The sequence below is a fragment of the Bidens hawaiensis genome, unplaced genomic scaffold (genome assembly GCF_021521415.1).
Source record: "Bidens hawaiensis isolate Kalapana, Puna unplaced genomic scaffold, B.hawaiensis_p1.1 tig00002236_1, whole genome shotgun sequence".
In the NCBI taxonomy this organism is placed as follows: Eukaryota; Viridiplantae; Streptophyta; class Magnoliopsida; order Asterales; family Asteraceae; genus Bidens; species Bidens hawaiensis.
The window spans coordinates 2,770,532-2,787,993 of NW_027491119.1; the positions used below are offsets into that span (position 1 = coordinate 2,770,532).

The 17,462-nt window shown below is 35.0% G+C and overlaps 1 pseudogene; it reads left to right on the plus strand.

The window, feature by feature from the left end:
- Positions 1-8,182, plus strand: LOC143610626 (F-box protein At5g03100-like; annotated as a pseudogene).
- The last annotated feature ends 9,280 nt before the right edge of the window (positions 8,183-17,462 follow it).

The following is a 17,462-nucleotide window of genomic DNA, read 5'->3' on the forward strand; positions in this document are numbered from 1 at the left end:
ATGGAAGCAGATGATGAAGATCGCATTAGTAAGTTACCAGATTGCTTACTTTCTGAAATCCTTGGTCGTTTACCTGACACAAGATACGCGATTAGAACGGGTACACTCTCCAAACGATGGAAACATATTTGGACCATGGTTCCAAATCTCATTTTCATACATCCTCACTCTAGTAACATTAAAGTGAACCCGAGTTTCTTTTCTTCTGTTGACAAAACCTTAACTCAACATCAACAATTGAGGCTGAACAAATTCAAACTGCATAGCAACTACAGTCCTCGGTTCGAATCACAAGTCAATAGTTGGTTTCATTATGCCATCAACTGTAACGTCGAAGACCTCTATTTGAAGTTATATGGTTTGGAGCGTATAAATAGGTTATCGTTGGATCAAGTTTTTCTTAGCAGTTCATGCTTTACTAATCTGTCATTGGCAGGCTGTGTGTTTGATCCAACGAGGGTGGTTAGTTGGCAAAACCTGAAGAGTTTATGTATTACGTATGTGAGTTTAGATGAAGATTTGATTGAAAACATACTATCGGGTAGTCCTGCGTTGGAAACTCTGGAGTTGAAAAATTGTTATTGTTACACGTATCTCAATATAACCTCGAAGAGTGTTAAGAACCTGGTGCTCTCTGGACAAGTCCTTCATTCGCAAAATGGTTCGGAGATCATTGAAATCAATGCTCCGAATATTTTGTCACTAACAATCAAAGGACGTTACGCTTTGTGGAAGTTTGTGTTGTTGAATGTGTCTTCTTTAGTTGAAATGGACTTAGATTATATCAAGTGTTCGTGTTTTTTTGTACATATGAAGAAGATGAAGAAGCGATGCTTAAAGGATTTATACTCAAACTTCGCCATGTTAAGGACTTCAAAGTTGGGACTTCTTGTTTTGAGGTTAAGTTACTTTTCTTGTTTTGGTGATTTAAAAAAGTAAATAATAATAATAATAATAATAACAACAACTGACATTTCGTTCTCGTTTTTTGTTTGTAGGTTCTTGCTCGTTTGAAAGCTAAAGGTTTTCTTTTTCCATCGAACTTGAAGGTCCTTGATGTTACTCCTTAACCTTTACGTTTCTTTTAAAACGACATCTATATTGTAAGTATCTAGAAAGCAACTAGATAATACAATACATCAATACAAATCGACCTATAAATACAACCGGAAAAAAATACAGCTAAATGGAATGTTAGTTGATTAATGCTACTTTATATTTACAATCTTAGTTGATTAATGTTACTTTATATTCATGTTTAGTTCCAAAGTGATTTTGGCATATAAGTGTTTTATTAAACCTAATTAATTACGACCAAAATATATTGCAGGCACCGATCATGATGACCAGATGATCTTCGTCAGCTCAGCCGTATAATCAGTTTCTTGTTTCTAGATGTGTTCATTACAAAGTCCAGGCATTTTTCATACAAAGAGATGGTTTGCAGTTTGCAATTTTGTGTGAAAAAATTTAAACTCTTCTTTGTATTAAGAACACATTATTTGGGTTGTTTATGTTTTATTTAAGCATCATAATATTTACCTAATACATCATAATTGTGAGTAAAATGAATATATATTTGTTTTTTAACTTATTTATTGGAACTAATTACTGTGGATGGTCCGTGTTGTTACCCTAAATTACGGACAAAATTATAGGTCTGGCGTAACATGCGGGACCTCAATGCTAGTATTGTTTTAGTAAATGGAAACCAGTAGCGTGTATATTTTGGTTACGTTATAAGTTCGAAAGTTGGGCCAAGCTATAAGTTCATGAAATACTGCACATCAACGATAGGCTTTCAAATGTTAGGGGACCTGTTCACTATTTAACAAGTCGAAACAGATCACAGTTTTCGATGGAATTTGCGCACAAGCTGATCAGTATCAAAACTGGCCTTCCTGAGCTTATAAATTTTATACGAATCAAAAATCATGTGAACATCGAAAATTTAGCTCACTGGATTTTGCTACCATAAAATTACAAAATTACACTAAAAAACATGAATGTCTACAAAACATTTGTATGCTTACACTAAAGAACCAACTTCAACTTATCTTTTAACTTTTAGGTTTTAAGTTTTTACATTCAATATTTTTTTTAGAACGGCGGCTTTTTTGTATTTAGGCTACCGCACTCTCCAAATTTGGAGAGCGACGATGTCCCACTATGGCCAGGCTATGTTGTCTTAACTAGGCCCACGCTGGCTTCAGAGTTTGGCTTGGGTATTCTCCTAGGAAACCAAACCGCCAATTGCCATTTGACAGTCATTGTGCCACCACAAGAGCATAACTCCCTAGTGTAACACACGGTGGGACGAAAACCCGGGTGGGCTCAGGGTTCGAGCTGACAACCTTTGTACAAGGCCTAACACAATACTTCATTATCAATATCTACTCAAAGTGACATAAATGGGATACAAACTTGAATTTCCATTGAAGAACCCAAGACTTTGACCACTAGACCAAAAATGAGGGATTTTAACATTCAATTACCAACTGGTTTACGTTTGAACTTAAAATATTCCTTAAAGGTTGACAAATAGTCTAATAGAATATAAAATCTAAGCCCTTTAAATATTAAATTGGGCCCAAATTGAGGTCCAAACGTAAAATAGTAAGTTACCAGATGCTTAATTGCTGAAATCCTTTGTCGTTTACCCGACACAAAATACGCCATTAGAACAAGTACGCTCTCAACACAATGGATACATATTTGGACTAGTGTTCCAGATCTCGTTTTCATACATCCTCACTCTAGGAACATTAAAGTGAACCTGGGTTTCTTCTCTTCTGTGGACAAAGCCTTAACCCAACGTCAACAATTGAGGCTGAAGAAATTCAAATGGCATAGCAACTACTATCCTCGATATGAATCACAGGTCAACAACTGGATTCATTATGCTATCAACTGTAACGTTGAAGTCCTCTCTCTCAAGTTATATGGTTTGGAACATATAAATAAGTTTTCGTCGAATCATGCTTTTCTTAGTAGTTCATGTTTTACTGACCTGTCAGGCTGTATGTTTAATCCCAAAAGGGCGGTTAGTTGGAAAAACCTGAAGAGTTTATTTATTTCGTATGTGAGTTTAGATGAAGATGTGATTGAAAACACACTATCAGGTAGTCCTGCGTTGGGGGTTGAGCACTTGTTATAGTTACACACGGCTCAATATAACCTCAAAGAGTGTTAAGAACTTGGTGCTCTCTGGACAAGTCACCCGAGAGCATAATGGCTTAGAGATTATCAAAATCAATGCTCCGAATAACTTGTCACTAACAATCAAAGGATGGTTCTGTTTGTGGAAGTTTTTGTTGCTGAATGTGTCTTCTTTAGTCGAAGCTGACTTAGATTATGTCAAGTGTCCGTGTTTTCATAAAACCGATGAAGAAGAGATGTTTAAAGGATTTATAATCGAGCTTCGCCATGTCAAGGATCTCAAAGTTGGGAATTTCTGTTTTTAGGTTAAGTCACTTTTCTTGTTTTGGTAATTTAAAAAATAAATAATAATATTTGACATTTTTTGTTTCAAGATTTATTGATTACAAAGTCCAGGCATTTTTCACATAAATAGATGGTTTGCTGTTTGCAATTTTGTGTGAAAACAACTTCAAATTCTTCTTTGTATTAAGAACACATTATTTTGGTTGGTTATGTTTTATTTAAGGTGTATTGGTTTTTATTAATTCCAATTATTATCTTTTGGTTGTTACTTATCCCAACTAACTTGGCTGCTGACGGTCCCAACTTTTAACGTATTTGTTTTCAACGGTTCACGACTAACATAATCCTAACGGCGTTACTTGCAGGTCGCCGGAAAAACGATTTTGTCTGGGAAATTCACATTTTTTGTTGGTAAACTCAACCTCAGCACCATCAGCTGACTCATGACCAACCAACCACCACTATTTGAGCACCACCAATCAATTTCGACAATGATTCTAAGGTTCTGACGACCTCAATAATTGGGGTTTTTACCAGACTAAGGTTCCTAAAGGCCCGATCTAAAGTTACAAATATGTTTGGGTGAAAATGTTGAGTTTTTATGAAAAAATGTGAGTTTCTAGGCCAAAACATTTTTCCGGCGGCCTGCTAATAACGGTGTTAGGATTCTGTTAGTCACGGACCGTTAGGAACAAATACGTTAAAGTATGTACCGTTTGCAGCCAATTCATTAATTAAGACTGTCAGCGACCAAAAGATGATAATTGAAATTAATAAAAATCAATGCACCTTTATTTAAATAACATAATATTAAGAGACACTAGTCAAATCCATTTTGGTCATTTTCATATGATGACCCCATTTCAATCTCAATTTATTTCTTCTTAAATTTTGTACATTTTTTTCAATTAATTATACGGATGGTTCGTACGGTTTAAACTAGTAATATCCATAAGCTATCCATGTACATATTTTGGTTAAGTTATAAGTCCGAAAGTTGGACCAAATTATAAGTTAATGAAACAGGTAAATAAAGCTTGCATGTCAACTTTAGGCTATCTGCAACAGGTGTGTAATCGTCAGAGGCACTCGGCAACCTATGTCCACATAACACCATGCCGCAGTTTTGTGAGCGGGGCATGAGGAGTCTATCATGAACAAGCCCACGGTGCGTTAAGCTATGTCAACACGGAAATTTTAGTTCAAGTATTGTATTTTACTATCTTACAAAATTACACCGAAAAACATAAATGTCTACAAAACATGTTTATATGCTTACATTAAAGAATCCAACTTCAACTTCTCTTTTTAACTTTCGGGTTTTGACGTTCATAACTAATCAGTTTACGATATAAAATAAAATATACCTTAAAAAACTTTTCAAAATAAACACACCAAGTTACCAACCCGTGTATCCACTTGAACCTTGTACGTATTATAACAATAATTTCTAGATACATTGTTGACCTACTAAGTGTCGTGCTATATTACATGTTGACAAGGTCCAATATATTAAGTGGTCCACAACAGTTCTCTTTTGTATAAGCCTTTCATCAAACACTCGATCGGTTGCTAATTCCATTGTCTGACATTCGTCATTTTTAAAAACACGAAAACCCGTACCATTTTAAAATTTTGATACTTTTCGGATTATTAATAAAATCTCCGCATTTATTGAGTATTGATTGTGTTATTTAAGTGTTTATAATTATTGGTATTCTTCAAGACGGGTCAACCGCATTTTTTTCATCCTCTCTAAATTCCCGCCATTTGACTCGTTTTTTCCAAGTATTGGATGAACCTAGACTATTTATTATTGATAATTAACTTCCTAATTCACCAAATTGGGTCAAAGCTCATTAATTTGGTGATTAATATTGCTTAAGACTAGCCATAAGGACTAGCTTATGCAATTAATCACTTCAACCTTGTTATTAACGATTTGAAGCCTATATAAAGCCTCTCAAACTTCTACAAATCATTCACCACAACACTTTACACTTTCAATTGTCTTATTGCTTTTCAAATGGTGCAAAAATCCAAGTTTCAAGTTCTTCTTTCTTTTTTGATATTCCATCATCGGGTAATTATTGTCTTATTTATGTACAACATATCATGTGATCATCATGTTGTCACTCTAAATTAACAACCGTGGTTGTGTTTTCACTATCACTCATCGGCACGTTAATGTTCGGTTAAAAATAAGTTTTAAGTTAAAAAGTAACTTTTGCAAAACTAATAAATAAGACTAAGAATTTCCAACATGTAACGCCATCTTATCATTTCAAACATGTTAGATATAAACCTGAATCAAACGAGTTCATGTCCAACCAAAAACATGAACCACTCGTTAAACTTGTTTTATTAAATAATATTCGGCTCGGAAACGAACCGAAATCATTAAAATTAACTAATAATTATTATAACCTTTATTTTTTATTTTTTTTCCTAAAACTAAAACAAAATTGATTGAAAATCAAATAACTAACCTATTTCATTTAACTTATAAAAATAGAACAAAAATATATTTTTAACAAACTTTTCGTATAAGAATTATAAACCGAACATGTCGGCCATCTACTTCTTATCTTTCTTCAACCTTATTTTGATCATAGTTATCTATTTATCTAGGGTCACTTATTGAACCAAACCCTGTCGGTTCACTCACTTAAAGACATCTTCGCTTATTTACTCATTCTTGCTTATTTAACATGTGAGTTCTTCATAACCCCATTTTTAATGCTTTATAATGTTTTGGGGTGTAACACGTCACAAGTTTTTATTTCATTAGTTATGCGCTTGTTTACAAACCTATTCACTTATATCGTACATGTTAATATTATTCGTGCATATTGTTTATAATTATACGTGAACTTGCTTGCAACGTGTTTATTGTTTTATTGGTGGAAGTTACACAAACGCAAATGCATACACATAGTGGGAGGGTCCGACAGGACGTACCTGCGCCGTCTAACGTTACGACTTCGGTTGGTTATGTAAGGTGGTTCTCATTTCCCCGACTTCTACGGCTTCGGCTAAATGAACGGGAGGATGACACTATTTGATTTCATTTATATTATGCTTGAATATTTATTACATGACGATCGTTGATCGCGCATTTTATATATATTTATATACGCAAAAACTTATGAAAACTCACCAACATATGTTGTTGACAAAATATATTATTTTAAACGTGCTGCAGGTTGATACGATGAAGTGTCAGGACAAGAAAACTAGTTATACCTTAGGATTATTTCAGTTAATAATATTTGTTTCATTTAGATGTAATGTTGATTGTCTCATTATCAAACTATTTGTGTACTTGCGATATTATAGAATAAAAAAATATATTGTCACTATTAATAGTGTTACGAACTTATGAGTGATCTGTACGTTGCACCCGGGCGTATTCCACTTAAAGCCGGGGTGTTACACATTGATGGCTCAACCAGGCTATGTATCTGTGATCGACCATCGGTTCGTCGTGCCGCATTCTATGGAAGTTATTACGGAAAGATATCCATGTGGGACTCTTGTGATTAAAAACAATAGCCAAAACACCTTGTTCACAATACAATCAAGTGACACAAATTTTCATCGTTAGAGGTTGATGCATGATCAACATGGAACACTAATTGCAACGTTACGATCGAAGGTGATTTAGGGCCTGCTTGGTAGCCTCTTAGTGGTTTAATAGTCTCTTAATGGTTAAGATACTGAATGATTAATAGGCTACCTCTTAACCATTCAGACTGATGCTGTTTGGTAGCCTCTTAACAGTCATTAAGAGGCTACCTCTTAACCATTCAGACTGATGCTGTTTGATAGCCTCTTAACAGTCATTAAGAGGCTACCTCTTCATGGCTTATAACATCTAAATGGTTAAGTGGTATCCTTAAGTCTGAATGGTTAAGAGGCTACCTCTTAATGGTTACCTCTTAAACATTCAGACTTAAGGTTACCTTTTAACCATTCAGATGCTATGAGCCATTAAAAAGTAGCCTCTTAATGAGTGTTATGAGGCTACCAAACAGCCACTGAGCCCTAGCTGCCTCTTAATCATTAAAAGGTTATGAACCATTAAGAGGTAGTCTCTTAATGACCATTAAAAGGCTACAAAACGCTAGCCCTTTAAATTTTTTACTATGCAAGTCTTAATAGCATGCCTTTAGTTTCGTGCGTTGCTTTTCTGCTAATTAAAATTATCATTACAGATTCGAAGTGTCCACCAGCGATGGAATGCATTTAAGGGCGATACAAGCGACGCAAACTTGTTATTTAGTGCTTCGAAAACTAACACTATCAAGGATCAGACCCATGTAAACGTGTCCTTGGCGCACAGTGACGATGGTGATTTCCAGATCGGAGGAAGCTTGGCCGAAAAAAATTGTTACATTTATAACTGTCGTCCTGCAACAAAGATAGCTCAAGTAGCTTCATTTTCAAACCCTTTAGTCGATTGTTCATGTGTATGTACAAATGTAAAGTTAATCCGTATGACTTGCTCTTGTAGATGCGTCCTGGGGACTCACCGAATGGATTTATTGTGAAAATTGATCCGAACGTGGATTATGCGCTTGTAGTTGCGCTTATTGTGACTATTGATGCTATGGAAAACCCTGGTAGAAGGGAAGTTGTTGGCTATGTTGCTAAAGGAGCTCTTGCTGTTGGTGTTGTGACTATTAGTGTGGTGGCTGATGTGTGTGGTCTGCCAAATGTGGACATATCTTTCTAGGTGTATTGGTACCATAGTCTATTAAATATTCATTGTGTCACTAGTTTTACATATGAAATATATAAATTTGTCATGTTTTGTTGATAATCCGGTGCAAAAAAATATTAATGCGCAAATAGTTACTCTTTGTTAAAGCAAAACGTACTTAATTAGTGACGAAACCAAATTTATAAAATGCATCGGCAACGTTCAATACCAAGGTTGTGGGTACAAATCACATGTGTTTCACCGTTCTTATAACTTTTTATATTTATTAGAATATTAATCGGTTTGGGTGAATTCGGGCTGGGTTATTCGGGTCTCAGATCGCTTCGATTCGGGTTCGTTATTCGGATAGGGTTAAAAAACACACCCCTACTACATCCATTAAACACCGTGCCGGTGTGTCGCAGTTTAGTGAGCGGGACCTGGAGGAGCCCATCGTAAACGGGCCCACCGGCGTTAATCTATGTGAAGGATTTAAAACATAACTTAGTAACAATCATATGGGTAAAGTTCAAATACAAATGATAATAAAATGAGAAGTGTGAGAATGAATCTAATCCATTGATCTTAGATTTGAATGGTGGAGATTAATTTAAGAAAATAAATTGATGAGAAGTGCATAAAGGTAATAACCCATTTTTGTTGACTTTCTCTTTCCATATGCAAGGCACATGTCAATTCCCCAATCATTTTAAAACGTCAATAACTTTTTCATGCAATATTATTTTTTTTTAATTTCACCATAATAACAAGCATTTTTTTATCTTTAATATGAGTATCATATTGTTATATAAAAATAAAAAAAATAGTGGGCTTTTTATATTGTGTTATTGGTTATTCATTATGATTTTTAATTGGGTTTTTTTATGCATTGTGTTATAGATTTTGGTTATTGTGTTATCAATTGATACTCATATTAAAGATAATAATTAAAACAAAGATTACGTCATTGTGTCTTTGTGCTCATCATTTGTTTTTCTACTTATCATTGTGTTTTAGTCATTGTGTATTACGTTCACGTCACTGCGCAATATGTACTTTCCATTGTGTTTTACGTTTCAGGTCATTGTGTTATATGTATTTATCATTGTGTTTTATGTTTCAGGACATTGTGTTATATGTATTCATCATTGTGTTTTACCTTTCATGTAATTGTGTAATATGTATTCATTATTGTGTTTTATGTATTACATAATTTGTGTTATTTTATCATTATATTTACGTATTATTATTATACAACCGTATTATTAGCATTTAAAAAAACACAATGATGTTTGAAAGACACAATGACGAAAAAAACACAATAACAAACAGAAAGACACAATAACGAAAATACACAAAGACACAATGACGTAATTTTTTTTTTAATTTTTATATAACAAAGTCATACTCATATTAAAGATAAAAATACGCTTGTTATTATGGTGAAATTTATTAAAAAAAATAATGAGGCATAAAAAAGTTATTGACGTTTTAAAATGATAAGGGAATTGACATGTGACTTGCATGTAAAGAGAGAAAATATGTACTATTACTTTTATACCCTTTTACCTTTGATTCCCACTTAACATATGTCAATCAACTATAACTTCTCACACTTCTCATTGTTACTAGCCTTTATAGAATAACTCAACCCACAATTATATACCTTCACCTCACCACAATATATATATATAAACATATAATTTAGAATTATCACATTTTCCACTTTCTATATGCATTTCCTTGAAAAAAAAAACAACTTGTTGCCATGACATCTACAAACCCTTTCAACAAATTTGATTTAAATATGGACAATACTAGATTACTAATGTTTAGCAAAAATTTGTAGTAAAATGTATAATATTCTATTATTTTACAATTAACAAAATTCTTTATATCTAGATTAATTATTTTTGCCAATTTTTTTTGCCTAAAATTTTCAAGAACAAATGGCATAACCGAAACCGAACCGAAACCAAAACAAATACCGAAAAACTGAAGCCGTAAAAACCAAAACCGAACGGTTTCAAATACTCCAAAAGCCGAAGTTTTGGTTTTCGGTTCAGTTTTAACCAAAAATCACACTTAACCGCACCACGCAAACCCCTAAGTTAAAGGTTGATTTTTGAAAAGACGGTTCAAGAGGTCTCGTGTACATTTGAGATGGGCCCGTTGAAGTTGTTTCAATGACAGATATGTCATTATACCTAATAGTGACGATACTACATAAAAATACTTAGAAAGAATCATTCCTCTTTGAGAACGTCTTTCATTCAAACGGTGACTTAACCATCCAAAGGGGGCAAGTCAAAACCTAAAAGAAAAGGTTTGAAGCATTGGTTTGTTTCTTTGAAATACAAATTGTACATAAATATTAACACATTACTGCATTAGCCCAGTGTGTGAACTACATTACAAACGCTGCGGTGTACACAGTTTAATATAAAATAGGTACGTAATCCTGGTTACCAGTTTGCAATGTTGTAGAAATTGCTAGTCACTTGTCGGACTGTAAGGTGGGGACTAGCGATTAATCGGGATTAATAGGGATTAATCGGATCGGATTTTAATGTGTAATTTTCAGTTTTATATATATACGCACACATTTTTGTATATAATTTTCAATTTTATATATACACATATAAACATTTTGACCAGAAATTGGCCGGAATCTCATTGGAAACCGCTGAATTTGGCTGGAATCTCATTAGAAACCGCTAAATTTTGGCTGGAATCTCGTCGGAAACCGCCGATTTTGGCCGGAACCTCGCCTAATAGTGATTTTGGCCGGTTTTGACCATTGACGTATTAATTGGCCGTCTAGTCCAAAATTAATCAGTGGGGTAGGGACTAGCGATTAGGCGGGGATTAATCATCGTCTAATCGGGATTTTTACAGCACTGCCAGTTTCCTGTTCATCCATAATCAACTTTGGTCCACAGTTTTTAAGATATGATCCAAATAATATTACTGCTGTCTAAAGTAATACGATTTAGAGAAATGACACCAAAAATATCTCTATCAATACAAATAATGCATCCACGTGAACCTTGTATGTATTGTAACAATAATTTCTAGTTAACATGTTGACCTAGTCTTCTTTTGCTACATGTTGACGAGGTCCAATAAATTAAGTGGTCCAAAAGTTATCTTTTGTATAAGCCTTTCATCAAACACTGGGTTGCTAATTCCATTGATGGCTCTACCAAGCTATGCATCTGTGATCGATCGCCGGTTCGTTGTGCCGTATGCTATTGAAGTCATTGTGGAAAGATATCCATGTGGGAATCTTGTGATTAAAAACGATAGCCAAAACACCATGTTCACAATACAATCAAGTGACACAAATTTCCATCGCCAGAGGTTGCTACATGATCAACATGGAACACTGATTGCAATGCTACGGTCGAAGGTGATTTAGAGGCTGTTTGGTAGCCTATTAATGTTCATAGCCTCTTAATGGTTAAGATACTGAATGGTTAAGAGGCTACCTCTTAACCATTTAGATTTAAGGCTTCATCTTAATCATTAAGAGGTTATGAACCATTAATAGGCTACAAAACAGCCTCTTAAATTTTTTACTTTGCAAGTCTTAATAACACGTGTCTTTAGTTTCGTGTGTTGCTTTTCTGCTAATTACATTTATCATTGCAGCTTCTGAGTGTCCATCATCGATGGAACGTATTTAAGGGTGAAATAAGCGACGAAAACTTGCTATTCAGTGCTTCGAAAAATAAAATAACCAAGGATCACACCCATGTAAACGTGTCCTTGGCGCACAGTGACGAATGTGATTTCCAGATCGGAGGAAGCTGGGCCGAAAAAAAGTGTTACGTTTATAGCTGTCATCCTACAGCAAAGGTGTAAGGCCCCAAACCGGTAGCCCTACTTTAGCATCGGATTTACTCATAAACACAGTTCTTGCAATCAGAGTTAATTAAAACTTTCGCGGAAACGTTTACTTGAAGCATTCGTTACAAAACATTCAATCTCTTCTCTGATACATAAAACAAATCATTAAATTTAAAACATCTTTTCTTCCATCTTAAGATGCCAGCCGTTCAATCCATGCCATGTGCCATCCTCATGCTAGTTCTTTGGTCTGATCACCTGCGTGCATACTAAAAGTCAGCTACGCTGAGTGAGTTCTAGTTAATCAAGCAACTTATCATACAACCACTACATGCATCATATACGTATCCGAAGACACGTAGTCCACTATCTAACCTGCTTACCTTACCACTTAGCCTCTTATTTACACCTACCACCTTACCACTTTGCCACTTTAATAACGTATAACGTTATGCCACTTTGCCACTTTAATAACGTTTAACGTTATGCCACTTTGCCACTTTGCCACTTTAATGACGTAGTCACGTATAGGCTTACCCTACCACGTACTATCGTCATGCCACTATCACTCTTACTACACCCTTGCCACTTCTAACACGCTCTACCTCTACTTATCTACAACATGCTTCATATCATTTACATAATAAGCAAGTCACATCATAGCATACATACACACTAATAACCACTTGGCAATCACTGTCCTTGGCGATGCGTGCAATATCCGAAGATCGTTCACGCACCAACAAGTATTATATAATAGCTACCTCGTATAACATCTATAGCATACACTTACCACTTAAGGTAAGTGTATTCACACTTCACATCGAGTATGCACACAGCCCCGAAAACATAACAAGGAAATGGGGCTAGAAACTCACCTGAACTCTGCCTCTTCCTCCGATAGTTGTAAATCCCTTCTTTAACTGAGCTCGGCTGACTGTATATGTTACACGTATCAATACTCGCCTGATCTAATCTGGCGGCCTAGTATTAGCTTACTTTTACTTATCGCTTATAATTTATTTTCTAATCGAACTCGACTTTAGGCGAAGTTAAACCTTAGGCGAACTTAACTTTAGGCGAAGTTAAACCTTAGGCGAACTTAGCTTTAGGCGAAGTTAACCCTTAGGCAAACTTAGCTTTTAGGCGAAGTTGTCATCAGGCGAACTTAGCTTTTAGGCGAAGTTGTCATCAGTCGAACTTAGCTTGCAGGCGAAGTTCATCAGGCGAACTTAGCTTGCAGGCGAAGTTGTCGGCTGCAGCTACTGTTCGTCCTTAATCATCTTCGTTTCTTAACCAAATAACTCGATTTAGGTATCCACGTAATCGTTTGACCAGCGCCTACAAACCCCAACCATCAAATCGGCCTAACATCGATGTTTAAGGGGTGCGATTTAGGCATATAGGTTACCGGTTCTTTTAGGTTAACAATTAACCTATCAAATGCTAATCAATTCCAGTAATATTTGTTGTTTTAGGTTCGTTTATAACAAACTAACACAGATCTATGATTTCCCAAATCAAACCGAACCTATACGAACGATTTCTAACTATAAACGTACCTTGAACGAGTCGAACTACGAACCCGGTTAAGCCTTGATGTTGTTTTGGTCCGTCACGACGTTCCAGCACCAACAAGCTCGGGTTTTCGCCTTCGGATCTTGGTTCGGGTTGTGTGTGTTTTGGAGTGTGTAGAGATTAGGATGGATAAATGGATGGAATGGAAAGGATTGAGGTTTAAGGGGGTATTTATACTCCCTTAAGCCCATGGACCGAAGGCCCATATTTCCTTTTGGTCCATATCTAATCCAATCTAATTATCCTACTAAGTCTTCATATTTTGCTATTATTATTATCGTTCCACTAACTCGTTTATTTCACCCGGCAAAATAATATATTAAATATTACTTTAGAAATTTCGGGATGTTACAAAAGATAGCTCAAGTAGTTTCAAACTCTTTACTCGATTGATGATATAAACTTTAGATATATTCATGTGCAGGCCCGATCCAAGGGGAGGGCGACGGACCCAAAGCCCACTCTCCTGAGAGACCCATATATGTGAAAAAATAAAATTTATATTTTATATATAATTTTGTTTTAACACAAAAACCTATAGAATGATTCTTTGGTTGAATGGAAAGTGTTTTGGACTACGGAAATAATGGTTATGGGTTCAATTCCCACAATCAAGTTTTTTGTATAGAAAAAAAACTTTCATTTGTGTTTTATGAGTCATTTTAGTAATATGTTTATTATTATTTATTTGTTTTGGAAATTTGAAAGACAATTTTATTAGTAAAATTGTCAAATTTTATTAGTAAAAAAGGGGGCCTCAAAAATCGCACCGTTTTTTTAGGGGTGAGCAAGATAAAGGTCGGACCCTTGAAACCCGGTTACTTGACTCGCAAAATCCTTAATTAGACCCGAATATGTAATATGGGTCGGGTTAAGGGTATTTAAATTTCACCTTAAAGGGGTAAACGGGTTTCAAGGGTCCGACCCTTTTTAAAACCCTTTGACCCTTTTACTAGTTTCTAGATAGATATACATCAGATTCGCGATTAATCTAAAATTTAAGAGAAATTTGTATTTCATATATGATTCAAACGAAATTTCTTAATTACTAAGAAAAATAAAAAAATAAAGGGTCATACTAATGATTGGAAACATATATATGGGAATCACTAAATTGTTCTTTGCATGTAATTTGTGGATGCGAATATTATTTGCATCAGTCCAAATGGTTGATAAACTTTCGAATGTAGACTTTACTATATTAGTAAATAAAGGTATAATTGTTCTAGGATTCATATATTAAAGTCATATATGAGATATTTAATTAGTAAATACAGAAAATGAGATGTGATTACCGCCTTAAAGGTTAAAAGGTTGGACCCTTAAAACCTGTATTTATACCCGACCCTTTTATTGTTTAGTGGGTAGGGTATCGGGTCCACGTTTCTTCCTAAAAGGGTAAAGGGTCCGGGTAGGGTATTAGGTATAAGAGTTGGGTCTTACCCTTTGAACAGTCCTACGTTTTTTCACTCGTCCCAAGCCTCAAAATTTTAAGGGACTCTCGGAGACGGCCTTGTTCATGTGTATGTACAAATTAAGCTGAAACAAGAGTTGGCTATATGCAAAATGTAAAGTTAATCCGTATGACTTGCTCTTTAGATGCGTCCAGGGGACTCACCGAACGAATTTATTGTGAAAATCGATCCTAACGTGGATTATGCGCTTGTAGTTGCGCTTATTGCGACGATTGATGCTATGGAAAGCCCTGGTAGAAGGGAAGCTGTTGGCTGTGTGGCTAAAGGAGCTCTTGCTGTTGGTGTTGTGACTTAGTGTTGTGGCTGATGTGTGTGGTCTGCCAAGTGTAGACATAGATTTCTAGGTGTATTGGTACCATTACTCAGTCTATTAAATATTCTTTGTGTCACTAGTTTTACTTTTATCTGATCCGTACAATACCTCATGTGATGTCTTATGAACAATTACTCTAGGATTTTGTGTGTCATTCATGCCAGACTTAAAATATGAAATAGAAATACATGTCATGTTTTGTTGATAATCCGTTGCTAAGTTACAACAAATATTATTAATGCATTTTGGTTTTTATTAATCCCAACTAAGGAATTGGCTGCTGACGGTCCAACTTTTAGCGTATTTGTTCCCAGCGATCCACGACTAACAGAATCCTAACCCGTTACATGCAGGTTGTCGGAAAATGATTTTAACCGGAAGAGTCACATTTTTTGCCGGTACACTCAACTTGAACACCACCATTACCGCCAACTGACTCATTACCAACCAACCACTACTATTTGAGGACCACTAATCGATTCCGACAATGGTTCTAGGGTTCCGACGACATCAATAACTGGTCAGCTTTTACTAGAAAATGTTTTCTAATGGTCCGATCTAGGTTACAAAAATGTCTGAGACGAAAATGTTGAGTTATCCGGGAAAAATGTGAGTTTTTTGGCCAAAAACGTTTTTTCCGGCAACCTGCGAGTAACGACGTTATGATTCTGTTAGTCGTGTACCGTTGGGGCAAATATGCTAAAAGTCTAAAAGTTGGGACCGTTAGCAGTCAATTCATTAGTTGGGACTGACGACAAAAGATGATAGTTGAGGTTAAAAAAAACTAATACATCTTTTAAAGCAAAAAGTACTTACTGATCAACCAAATTTATAAAATACATTCACCGTTCAATACCAAGGTTGTGGGTACAAATCGCATGGTTGCCAAAGTGTTTCACCGTTCAGATGATTTTGTTAGCATCCATTGATTTGAGTTAGACAACTTAATATGGTCTGGCATAACAAGAGAATACATGATGTAAACCTTATCAAATATCAGCAAAAAGTCAAAAACCATACATAACTATTTTCAATTTAACTGTTATGTGCCCATTCAGAAGAAATGGTTTGACACTGATTCGTAGCAAACCGTATCCACTACACATACACACACAAGTCATCAATTACCTCGGAGAGTTATGTTTGGATCCAGACACATGCATAGTTTTCGGACTCTTAGACAAACAATCTTTTAGAGTAAGCATAAGTTTCAAAGTTTAACGTAATCACATTTGGTAAAAGTTGTACACAACCACGTACAAAAAGATTAGACATATTCACGTTCGGAAACGTAATCTGACTCTTGTGAGACAAACAACCGATCTATCCGATAGGAGTAAATCTGTTTAAAAAAAGTAAGACGTATTCACCTTGTAATATCAGTTGGCAACTGACTTGACTTATTACACTTTCTATTGCCGATAGCTCGACTCAACTAATTAAGACCCGTGTTCACCACCAGCTTATACTTATGATCGCCGATCAGGTTTGTCACAACTACCCGGTTAGCACCACTACCTTTATCTCCTCTTTGTTTCTCTACAATTTTGTTGATCTTATGATTTCTTTTTGGTTTAGAATTTTCTTCTTTTAAATGAAGACACTAATATGCCTATTCATACTATATATTTGTGATGAATATTCTCAAAGTTGATCTTTCTATATTACTATTACTATCAATATGATTATTGAAATTCAATATACACATATTATTATATTTTTATATATTGTAACATTAACCTTTAAAAATACTAGCTTTAAACGTTCGTTTAAATACTTCATAATTCAAACGATTGCTTATTTTCTTCAAGGTCCGAGTAATAATATTTCAGATATAAACTAAAATATTATTTATACTAGGATAATAACTCGTGTTACATACGGATGGAAAACATATCAACAAACAATATAAAATATAAACTACGCATTCAGTCAACAAAAATATTTGACATAAGTTTTTCACCCTCGGATGTTACAAAAGATGTTAAACTATGTCTATAACATAAAAAGAAAATACTTTGTAAATAAACAATGCAATGAATAAGAAATAATATAACATAAATGAACCATTAGACCTGAAAAAAAAATAAAAAAC